At 39.2% G+C, this 11,755-nt stretch overlaps 1 long non-coding RNA gene across 1 annotated transcript in view; it reads right to left on the bottom strand.

Annotated features, from left to right (window-relative positions):
• Nucleotides 1–155: 155 nt before the first annotated feature.
• LOC108506512 overlaps nucleotides 156–11,755 on the bottom strand; it is a 25,996-nt gene continuing 14,396 nt past the window's right edge. The window contains exons 2-3 of the long non-coding RNA XR_001877789.1: nucleotides 6,442–6,497; nucleotides 156–489 (exon numbers count right to left, since the gene is read on the bottom strand). This is a non-coding gene — a long non-coding RNA (uncharacterized LOC108506512). The remainder of the gene's footprint in view (nucleotides 490–6,441; nucleotides 6,498–11,755) is intronic.

Below are 11,755 nucleotides of genomic sequence, written 5' to 3' on the forward strand. Positions count from 1 at the left end.
TCTCTTCTCTTCTCTTCTCTTCTCTTCTCTTCTCTTCTCTTCTCTTCTCTCTTCTCTTTTCTCCTCTCTTCTCTTTTCTCCTTACCTTGCCTCGCCTTGCCTTGCCTTCCCTCTTCCCTTTATTTTTCCCTTTCCCTTATTTTATTTTCCTCTATTTTATTTCCTGTGCATTTCTTCATCACTGCAACACAAACACACAGAGGTTTACTTCAAAATTTCCCAACTTTGAAGCAGGGACATGGAGTGGAAGTTCTGCTGCTGGAATAACTCAATGGTCTGGTTCATTCCAAGAACTATTTCTCCATAAATTAACCTAATTTTTTATCCACTGTGTAGCCAGTTCGGAAGGAAACCCTGCCATGAATGAACACAACTGAGAGCTGGTGTCGGGGTGAGGGTATTTTCCATCAAGGAATTCTGAGCTGGTCCTTCTTTCAGGGCTCCTGAGGCTGCTCAGCTTCTTGGAGCCTCTTTTCATCTCAACGTGTTCTGCATGGCAACACCAAGAGAATAAAGCAAAAAGAAATGGTTTTACTGAAATAATCTAGAATTAAAACTCTTTTTGAAACTAAAGGACGTTACCAAGATGACCACAAAGAAGGATCATCTTATTGGAACTAAAAATACGTGACAAATAATACTTGAGAGGGTAGGGGAGGAGAGACTTGGGAGGCTCTGGGACTGTAAAGTTCAGTTAAATCCTTTTTTTGAGCATCTTTATGCTGGTCTTGTGGTGCATCAAAAACTCAAAAGGCTGCAAGTTCACTGAGGCAACACCTCTGTGCTCAGGCAATATTTCATAGTGTGCTTTCCACAGGAATCAGATCCACTGACATTTCTCAAGCAGGGGTGACATTTGAGCCAGAAAAACCTGCCTGTGCAACTGGGGGCTGCAAAACCCCATGAGGGTGTGAGGGAAGGTGATTTGCAGGTATGAAAACATCTGGAGTTAAAATATTTTGCCTGCCCCAGTGATTTTTACACCTGCAGGTAAGCTTGGAAATATGATTTAGTCAGGCTTATTTTTAACAGAACTCATGTGCTAAGGTCACTGAGGCTTTGAATCCGTGTGTGTTGTATCAGGGAGCTTGAGGAATTCCTGAGATTTTTATTTTTTATTTTCCTTTTCTTTTTCTCCTTTATTTTTATATTAAAAATATAGATATATAAAAAATATAACATATTTTAACTTTTTTCCTGCATCTATGAAGAAGATTATTTTCATGCTATGGCAACTCTGTAAAAATTTACCATAAAGAATTTAAAATTTTAAAAAATTAAAATTAAAAATTAATTAAATTAAAATTAATTAAAATTTTTTTAAAAAATAAAATTAAAATAAAAAATTACCATATTTGTTTTTATGGATACATGAAATTTATTTACACAAATATACTCCAGCTACCTGTTCAGCTGTATAGGTGGATGCATATATGAGGTTTCCCTTTGGTTTCTTGAGATTATTTTAAATACTCATTATGTAAAATAATATACTAATATAATTTTTTTTTATAAACTAGAAATGTAAATTTAATAATAAAACAAATCTAAGTCAGTACACCTGTGGATGGATACATGAGGTTTTCCTTTGGTTTCTTGAGATAATTTTAAGTAATCATGAAAATCAGTACATAAAATAAAATATAAATAATATTTATAAATTAGAAATAGCAATCTAACAATAAAATAAATCTAAGTCAGAACACCTGCAGTTGCAAGGCTTAAAATACTACATTCTAAATCTTTTGGTAATGATCTTGAAAAATGGTGACAAAATAAATAGTTTATTTCCTGCACCCTGACATATTGTAATTTTTTAAACATTTTTGAGTTTTTTAAATATAAAAAAACCTGAAATCCTTCAGTTGGTTTCACTATCCTGTAAAAATAAAAAGTAGGAGCTATGCACTTATTGCAAAATGGGCACGAGAACATCATCCCCCTGCTCAGGTGCTCACCTGAGGTATCTTCTGCACTCAAAAATATGGTTGTGCTGCAGCAAACCCACAGCAATTTTCCAACCTGATGCAGCCAAACAGCAGCAGGAAATGTTTTACATGGCGAGGAAATGCTGCTTTAATCCCTCAGCCCCTTTGCTGCAAATATCACGTTTCTATTCTTATTTACTTTACAGGCACCTCATAAATATTTCCTGTGAACAGAACCCATGGAATAAGACGAGCTCTCGGTGCAAGGTGACCCAGTGGTTATGAGGTTGGGCTTTCAGGGGCAATTAAAGGTTTTACTGGAACCCTCCAGGAAGAGCACAGGCACAGTAAAACATAGAATTGTAGCCTCGTTAAGGTTGGAAAAGACCTTTAAGATCATCAAGTCCAAGCACCACCACCACATTCACCACTAACCCGTGTCCTCAAGTGCCACATCCACGTGTTTTTGAACACTTCCAGGGATGGTGACTCTTCCCCTTCCCTGAGCAGCCTCTTCCAATGCTTTACAACCCTTTCCATGACGAAATTTTCCCTAATATCCATTCAAAACCTCCCCTGGTGCAACTTGAGGCCTGTTCTCACTCTGTCACTTGTTCTGTGGGAGAAGAGACTGATTCCCCCCCGGCTCCCCCCTCCTGTCAGGGAGCTGCAGAGCCAGAAGGTCCCCCCTGAGCCTCCTTTTCTCCAGGCTGAGCCCCCCCAGCTCCCTCAGCTGCTCCTGCTGCTCCAGCCCCTTCCCAGCTCCGTTGCTCCTCTCTGGACTTGTTCCACCACAAGATGTGAGATGAGGAGGTTCAGCCCAGGTGGAGCCTCCTAAAATCCCGAAGGCACCCTATATCCCTAACTCTGGAGGGATCTCCATATTCCTACATCCCTATAGCTCCTGAGCAGCTGGGAGGGATGGGTGGGAAAGCACATCCCTGAGGCCACAAGGAGAGCTGCAGATGGGAGGGGGGAAGAAAGTTTGCACGTAGTACTGTGAAAAATACGAAAACTAGGGAAACTTTTCCTTTTTATTTTCCTTTTTTATTTTTTTTTTAAATTCTAAGTCACGTATTTTAACAACAAGGGGAAAAAAAACCCAACCCAACATTATTGTTGAAACTAAAGAATTTCGACTTCCCACTCTTCTTTATTGTTGTCAACTTCAGAAGTTTCCAAAGCCTAACAACATCACTTCAAAAGCACTTGGTTTAAATGTACACCCAGATAATGAAAGAACATCTTTTAAGAATATTTCCAGAGACATAAAAACCCCCGGCAAGCTGACACTTTGACAAACAAAAAAAAATAAATATCTGGCCACAGAAATAAAGCTGGTGCTGAGAGTGACACTTTCCCTCCCTCTAATTGACAACTTGGGAAACAAAAGCAGGGAGAGGAACACATTATGATGTTCCTCTGGTGAATAGAGGCTGTCAGGGAATGCAGCCTGTTTGTTTGTTTGTTTGTTTGTTGGGAATCAGCTGCATTTTGATCTTAGGCAGGGGAGGGAGAGGAGCTGGGAAGCAGAAGGGATCTGTCTGTGAGGGCTGGCAGCACGATGTGCTCGGAGAAACAACCCGGGTTGTGTTTGAAGGCCCATTAGGAAGCAGCTGAGGAAGCTAGAAAGGCAGCAATTTAAATATTTTTAGTGCTCTGAGGCTTCTTTCTTATTTGAGAGCTTGGCAGGGCCATCTGTAACACAGATCAGTGGGAAATTCCTTCAAGGTGGGAAGTTGGGGGGGTGAGAACTTGGAGCATCACTCAGAGACTCGAATGACTCCGGATTCAGGACAGTGGGATTCAGCTACACCACCTCCAGGAGTTGTGTTGGGAGAAAAATCCAGAAATTTGGCTTTTTTTAAGTGCTCAAGGACATGTTGGACAGAGCTCTGAGCAACATGGGATACTGGAAGGTGTCTCTGCCCATGGCAGGGGGTGGAATGAGACGAGCTTTAAGGTCCCTTCCAACCCAAACCATTCTATGATTCCATGATTGGTTTTATCAGCAATAAATCCTACTGCTTTTCCCCTAAAAATGGGGATTTTTCTTTTTCTCAGCATAGTGAAATTAGCAATTATTTGATTGATATATTTTCTGTAGACCCTACACATAAATCATAATTAAAGCTTTACACAAATTCCACTATTATAGATGCCAACATTTTTTGTGTTGTCTAAATGGCACAAAATCTGAAAATATTGGGTATTTTTATTAACCCTTTGTTAATAAGTTTTATATGCAACCATGAAACAGCCTCAAGTTTTATACACTGCCCTAGAAACTTTGGCTAAAATGATCACAGATTAAAAGAAATTTAAGATTAAATGCAACTTCCCACTAGATATTTTTAATAGAATCACAGATATCATGGCATCCACATTAGCTACTCTACTGCTACTTTTTTCCTTTAACTTAACAATAACACTGTCAAGAGAGCTCTTAAAATTGTAGCTTTCCATGCAAGAACACTGGTCTGGTGGCTTTTTTATTTTTTCCCCCCACATTTTTATTTCTCTCCACCATAAAACCAATCCTCTGTGAACTTCTCTCCAGTGAGGACAATAACAGAAAACAAAATGCACTGATGGAAATTTTACTGCTGAGTTTCAAGCCCCAACCAGCCCTTATGGCTTGGGTAGAGGTGCTGTAAAATCTGCCTTGTTCAGGGGAAAGCTGCCACGTTCTTTTTTTGTGCCTGTAATCCCTGAAGGCCACAGTCACACTGAGTAGTTTTGATGATTTTGCCACGAGAATTACGAGAAACTTTAAGGGAAAAGGCCACAGGACATTATATTTTGCATCCAAAAATGATATATATGGAGCAGTCAAGTTTGCCATGTGTGTTACTTGCAGTAATAATCACACAATTAATAAATTATTAAAAATAAAGACTATTGAATTTGGGGCATTTCCTCAGCAGTGCTGCATTTTATTTCACTTTGCAGAGAATTGTGTTTGGTCTAGTGCAGAAAGATTATCATCAAATATTAACAGTTTTTTCCTTATTCATAGTCACAAAAAGGGAAGTGTTTGACTGTTTTCCATCACTCTAACAAACTGTTCTGAAAGGAAAGAATTATGAATTGTCTTAGATGATGAAAAAACAGCCAAAAACTAAGTCTCACTTCTGAAAAGCACAATAGAGAGAATTCCACATGACTGATGAAGAAATGTTAGGGCTCTGCAGGTACAAATGCAACTTGTCAATCTCCTTTATTTTTTTTTTTAAATACCAGAACACTTCAGACATTCTTTTACCTTCTCCACACACTTCAGAACCCACTTGAACTTCAGTGGGAGGCAATTAACAGCAATGAAAGCTAAGCTGAGTTTGGAGTACAGTGTTTTTAAAAACCACCCACAGAAGTTCATGTAGATCTTGAATAAATTAGGTGAATAAAAACCTGTCCTTCAAAAAGGAGATGGGCAGGGTCTGTAATACACCAAGAACTTGTTTGCCTTCATTGCAAATTCAAAATTCTGTTCTTACAGCAGAAGTCATGGTTGACTTTGAGAAGGTGAACACATCAGGTACAGGCTCATTTTACTTGCAAAGATTCACCACAACATGGATAGGAAGGGACTCAACCTCCAGATTCACCTCAAATTCTGGGGATAACTATGTCACCTCTGCATCTCGTGGCCTCTCTCCTTTTTTACTTGGATGAATGTAAAGACAACCAGAACAAAGTTTAAACAGATTTCATTTCTCAGAAATGCGTATTTCCTTTTTTGAAATGCTTTTAAAGAAAAGCCGACTACAGGGGAAAAAAAAAAAAAGACAAAGGCTTTGCTAAAAATGAAGACATTCCTTCTATAACATTTTAGATCAAATTCATGATTTAGTAAGTACAACTATTGCTGCATTACACTTCAAAAAAAAAAAGAAAGGAGATGGTTAGAAATAAACCCTGAAGAATTATTGCCCACGAAGCCGTAGTGGAACACACTTAAAGCTCTCGCCAACTACGAAAGCAATAAAGTTTGACAAAGATAATACAACAAACATAATGGCTTGCTTTGCATCTTAAATAGATAATGAAGCAACCAGAGGCAATATATCCAGCAGTTAGTGCTCTCAGGACTCCATAAATTACAGGTTAGTGCAGTATAATTTAGGAGGATAATAAAACTAACAGATGACCAAATTATGGCGTTTTGACTCACGCCGTTGGTTCCACTGGGGGATGTTCTCCCAGGGAAGCTGTGGGGGTTACTCACAGTGGTAGGACAGCAGCAAACTTTGCAATATTAGAGCCAAATATAAGCTAAAATGCTGCTTTGGCAATGGGGAGATAGGGTCTTTAGGAACAAGGCACTACATGTTCCCAGAGCAGGACAGTGTTTGCAGGTCCTGCAGGAGCTTTTCTTCCCCCTCCACAACTCCAACCCACAGGAGAAGGCTCCAGCCTTGTCCTGACTCCACATCAGCCCCTTCAGCCTTAATGATTCTAAGATTCTATCCTATGATTCTATTGAAGTGACCCATTTTGGGGTTTTCCTCACCTCATTTTAGATCTTCACACAACTTCTAGCTGAATAAAGCACCCCGGGTTCTCCAGCTGCAAGAAATTAGCCAGTATTAGAGCATATTCATTTATCCTGATTCAGGATGAGATGGTAGATCAAGTGAAGTACAAAGGTTGCCCAGAAGAAGTTGCAGGTGCCTCATTATTTCCAGTGTTCAAAGACACGGCTTGGAGCAACCTGGTCTAGTGGAACGTGTCCCTGCTCGTGATGGGACTCAGTCTTTAAAGTCCCTTCCAACCCAAACCATTCCAGGATTCAATTTGGAGGGGTATGACCTCATAACATGCTGAATTGAATATATAAATATATATTTGAATATATAAACCATCAGCTGAAATTAAACAACCTTGTACCTAAACGCCCCCTTTCTATTCCCACCAAGAAAATCCTCTTGGCATAATTTAATTCCACCTAAGAGGACGTTACACCTCAGCAGAAGCAGGACATTCTGAGAACACTGTGTCACAGCTGATGACATTATCTGAGTCACTTTTGATGGGATTAATGTTGTTTCAGTAAAGCTGAGGAGAATTTCTCTGCACGAGAAATAGAACAGCAACGGAACAGGTCCAGAGGGTGAACGAGGCTCTTCCAGGCGACGCTGGATAATTATGAAATGTAATTATGCTTTGAGTTTCTCAGGGAAAAGAGCAAGGCTTGATAAACATTTTAGCACATTCTCGCTGGTAGGGGGGAAAAAAAAAGAAAAAAAAAGGACATTTCAAGGAAATTAAAAACGTAAGGCAGCAGGTTTTGCAGCGAGAGCTTGAAACGCTGAATCCTGGGATTTGATGGGTCATTAAAATACGTGGAAAGATTATTTATTTCATGTGACCTACAAGTGTACAAGTAAGAGGTGACAGGATGATCATATATATGTGTGCATGTGCCTGTACAATGAGAATTTTAAAATCTAGAACTAATTATTGGCTAAATTTAACATGGAGCTTCCCCCTCGTTGCTGGTGGTTTGTCATCTCTTCATCCCTCAGAGCCATCCCACCCCCTCTCCAGCAGCTGTAGGCATGGATTGAATCTAAACTGGATGTATTTTTCTAAACTTTGCACAATATTCTGAATAAAATCATGTTGAAAAACTCACAGGACAAAGGAATAGAGATCAAGAATCCCGTTTATTCTCTTTTCCTATACTTTGGTACTAAAACATGTGATGTTGAACAGCTCACACTGACATTGCCCAACACAGGCTGAAATGGATTTAAGTTTTCTATTCACAATTGTGAAAAAGAAAGGGATAATATAAGACAGTTGCTATGATTGCCAAAATAACCAAACATAAGGGATAAAGCAGCAAAGTTTTTGTCACTCCTTACAATTCGCTTCCAAATAAATTTTTTGCACACATAAAATTATTAATCAGGTGCTCCCCTTCTCTCCCTCTCCATTTCTACACACAGAAAAAGTGGGATTTTTCTGAGCTTTGCTGAGGACCCCGAAAGTACAAGAAGGGAAATATTTGAATGGAAACATTTTACAATAATTCTACTATTTGGATAACGTAGGTGGATTCCAAAAAAATTTGACTCCTCGAAGTCGTTGCAAGACCTGGCCTCAATCAGTCTAAAATTGGTCTAAAAATTCTAAAACTGGTCTAAAATTCTGCTCTTTGGAGTCACTTGTGAGACACTGTCACTCCACCTTCTGTTTATCCAATTTAGGACAGGTATTGAGGGGCCAGAAATGTGTGAGGCTGCAAAAAACCAGACATGCTACAAAATGTGAGAATCTGCAGCTGCCTGAACTGGCACCCCTTCACTTTTGTCACTTCAAATCAACATTTTCCTGTGGAGCTGTGCATGGTTTGGGAATATCTGGATGATTCTGGTTTTGCAATCCTTTTGCATATATTGAAAAGGATTCCAGCAGATGAAGATCTCGCAATCCAATCAGTGACAGATTCCAAATATGCTTTGTGAGGTTAATAGGGAGCGATGGAAGGCACATCTAAGTGTGTGTTTTTGTCACTTGGTGTCCCCCTTAACAATAAAACCCTGCAAGTTGTCAACATGTCGAGGTCTGTTGACTTCACAACAAGCCAGGAAAGGCAAAAAAAATCCCATCCCCTTATGAAATAGCACAAGAATAGAAATGCTGCAAGAGAAAAGGAAACTTTGGCTTTACTGTACATTTTTCAACATTTACTCAGATCAAGCCTCTAAAAATAAAAATGTCTGCCTTTCCCTCTAAATTAGTCTCAGGCAGGGAATGTTGTCAGATACATACATTATATAAAACCAAAAAGGGTATTAAAAATAGAAGTAAATAAATAAACAAACAAAAAAAATAGAAAGCAAGCAAACATCTTGCTTTGAAAGAAGAGATTTGCTTTCATATACATAAAATACAAATGATCCTTTTATCCTGGCATATGTAGCCTTAATTAGAGCTGGATTTTTCCAAAGCTACAGAGGATCTGTCAATATAGATCCAAAAGTACATTTGAATAGTCACAAAACCACTGTGTGCAGCAACTCCTTCTGCAAATATTTATTACATATTTAGAATTGTTGTTTTTAAACAAATCAAAAATCAAAAAGCAATCGGTTCTGCACTAAGTATTGCCTGGAGACACCATTTAAAATGAGCACAGTCACTACATGGCAAGTTTTTTGTGCCAATAAACTTGATTTTATATCTACCTAAAATAATTTTGAAGCTTCTTTGACTTAGTGCAGCACCAAAGTGGAAGAAATTTTTATCATCCTGGTAAATTTGTACCCCTTGGTACATTCATATCCTCATTATCCATGGAAATTCTTGGTTCTTTTGTCCTGGAAAAACTCATGCACATATTGCAGAGCCTGGCACCGACATCCCAGTGGGAATGGCAGAAGGGAAAGGGAGGAGAGAGAGAAAAGGAAGGACAGAGGAAATGCTGCACATCTGGATTTGAGAACTCAGACCTTTCAGAAAGGAAATCACCAGCAAAGGAAAATTGTGGGCACAAAGTAGGCTGGAAAATTATTTTGTTGGAAGTACTGTATCAGAAATCCAGCTGTTTGTTTGTATTAATTAAAAAGTAATAGGAAACACAATTACTTCCCACACAGATGTTGGGAATGAAGAATATTTTTTGGACATTCAGAAATTTTGAGGATTTTAGTTGCCCATTGAGTCAAAATAACTTCAACTATAAGGCAAATAAAACCAGTAGGAAACCCGTTCACTAGGAATGAACAGAAAGATTTAGTGGTTCAGATACATTTAGACAAGCAGATATTAAAATATCCGCTCCATTAATAGCAATAAATGGGATCTTATGAACTCCTGTGCCACTCCCTGTGTGCAGGACGGGATTTTTAGCACTGCTGACAATGGACAAAGTGTGGCTGTAAGAACAAATTTGTGGGAAAATGCAGATTCAGGTCAACAGAGCTATTTATATCTAATTCACAAGATCGTTTCTCATCCGAGGGAAAAGAGTTTGAGCAGACTTCAAAGTGGTGTTTTTTTGTTTCAACATTTCAAAGCAAAACTGTTTCTATTTTTTCCTTCCCGTGTTTCATTTCAAAGTACTTCTTTTTTAAAGAGTAAAACATAAAGACATTTTCAAGATTTTTGTTTTGTTAGGGAAGCTAATGAAAATAGTTTAGAGTAACATAAAGCAAGCCACGAGCTGTCTGAGGCATTTTTGGCTCAGAAAAGCAACTCTCAGTTAATCATATAATGTCACAACTTCACAATTCAACTGGAGTAAGAAACTAAGAGAAACTCCACCCCATCACTTGATAAATAAAAAAATAAGGTCAAATGGTCATATCTTATTACAGTGTTTGTGTGTCCCTACTCCCCAAATTAGACTTTTAATAAAGTTTCATTTTAATTTGCTTAGTTTTTACAGGGTTGGTGTCAAATAACTGTTTCTGGGGTGGTTGTGCAATTGTATGGGATACTTGTTGGCTGTGCATTTCTTATATATGTGAATTAAAATGGCATTTGTCCATATATATATTAATTATACTTATACGTATTACATATATATCTTATACAGATTATATTAAATAAATAAATATTAAATATACATTTTAATATATATATATTTACACATATTTCATACAACCATCTTTATAGAACAACACTGAAGTGCTGAGAGTGAATCTGCATTTTTGAAGCTCCTGCTCACTCCTGTCTCGGTCATAGAGATGGAAATAACAGAGTTTGAGAGCTGGAATGTCTTTTATTTCTTTTTCCTTTCAATATCTTTTCTCCTTTTAAGATTCTGTGGCCTACTTGCTGAGGGAAGAGCTTCCCTGTTCGTTGGGAAGGAGTCAGCCTGTCTGACTCGAACAAAGCCATCAGCCTGATCACAGGAGATGCAGCTGCATCTGAACATCTACATTTCTAAACATCTGCATTTCCAAACATCTACCTTGGGGGTACAAATCTCACCTCTCTGTGTTTTTAAGCCACACACCACAAACTCAAGAATATTTGGGAAACAGGTCGAGGGAGGGGATTCTGCCCCTCAGCTCAGGTGGGACCTCCCTGCAGAGCTGTTCCAGCCCTGGGATCACCAGCACAGGAGGGACATGGAGCTGTTGGAGCCAGTCCAGAGGAGGCACCAAGATGATCAGAGGGCTGGAGCAGCTCTGCTGGGAGGAAAGGCTGGGGGAACTGGGATTGTTCAGCCTGGAGAAGAGAAGCTTCAGGGTGATCTAACTGCAGCCTTTCAGGACCTGAAGGAGCTACAAGAAAGATGGAGAGAGACTGTTGACAAGGGATGAAGTGACAGGACAAGGGGGAATGGATTCAAACTGAGAGGAGGGTTAGATTAGGAAGAGTTTCTTCCCTGTGAGGATGTGAGGCCCTGGTACAGGTTGCCCAGAGAAGCTGTGGCTGCCCCATCCCTGGAAGTGTCCAAGGCCAGGTTGGACGGGGCTTGGAGCAACCTGGGATGGTGGAAGGTGTCCCTGCCCATGGCAGGGGTGGAACCGGATGGTCTTTAAGTCCCTTCTAACCCAAATCATTCTATGATTTCAGCCTAATGATGGATAGAATCCCAAACCATCTCTCCAAGCCTCAAGAATGATCCATTAGCACACAAATCCTCTGAAAAAAAACCTGGGAACAAAACCATGCTCTTGTTCTTGCAGTGTCACACTAGGAATGAACAACCTTTTGGAACAAACTCTTCTTTTTATGGGCCAGAAGTCAAAAACAGAGCTAAAAAGGCATTCCTAAAAAAGCTTCTCAGTGGTAGAGGAAGGGTAAGAGCAATAAGGAGTGAGAACTCCATTCTAGGAAAATAAAAACCCACCAACCTCATGAAA

The sequence above is a fragment of the Lepidothrix coronata genome, unplaced genomic scaffold, assembly GCF_001604755.1.
Source record: "Lepidothrix coronata isolate B3197 unplaced genomic scaffold, Lepidothrix_coronata-1.0 Scaffold218, whole genome shotgun sequence".
Taxonomy (NCBI): Eukaryota; Metazoa; Chordata; class Aves; order Passeriformes; family Pipridae; genus Lepidothrix; species Lepidothrix coronata.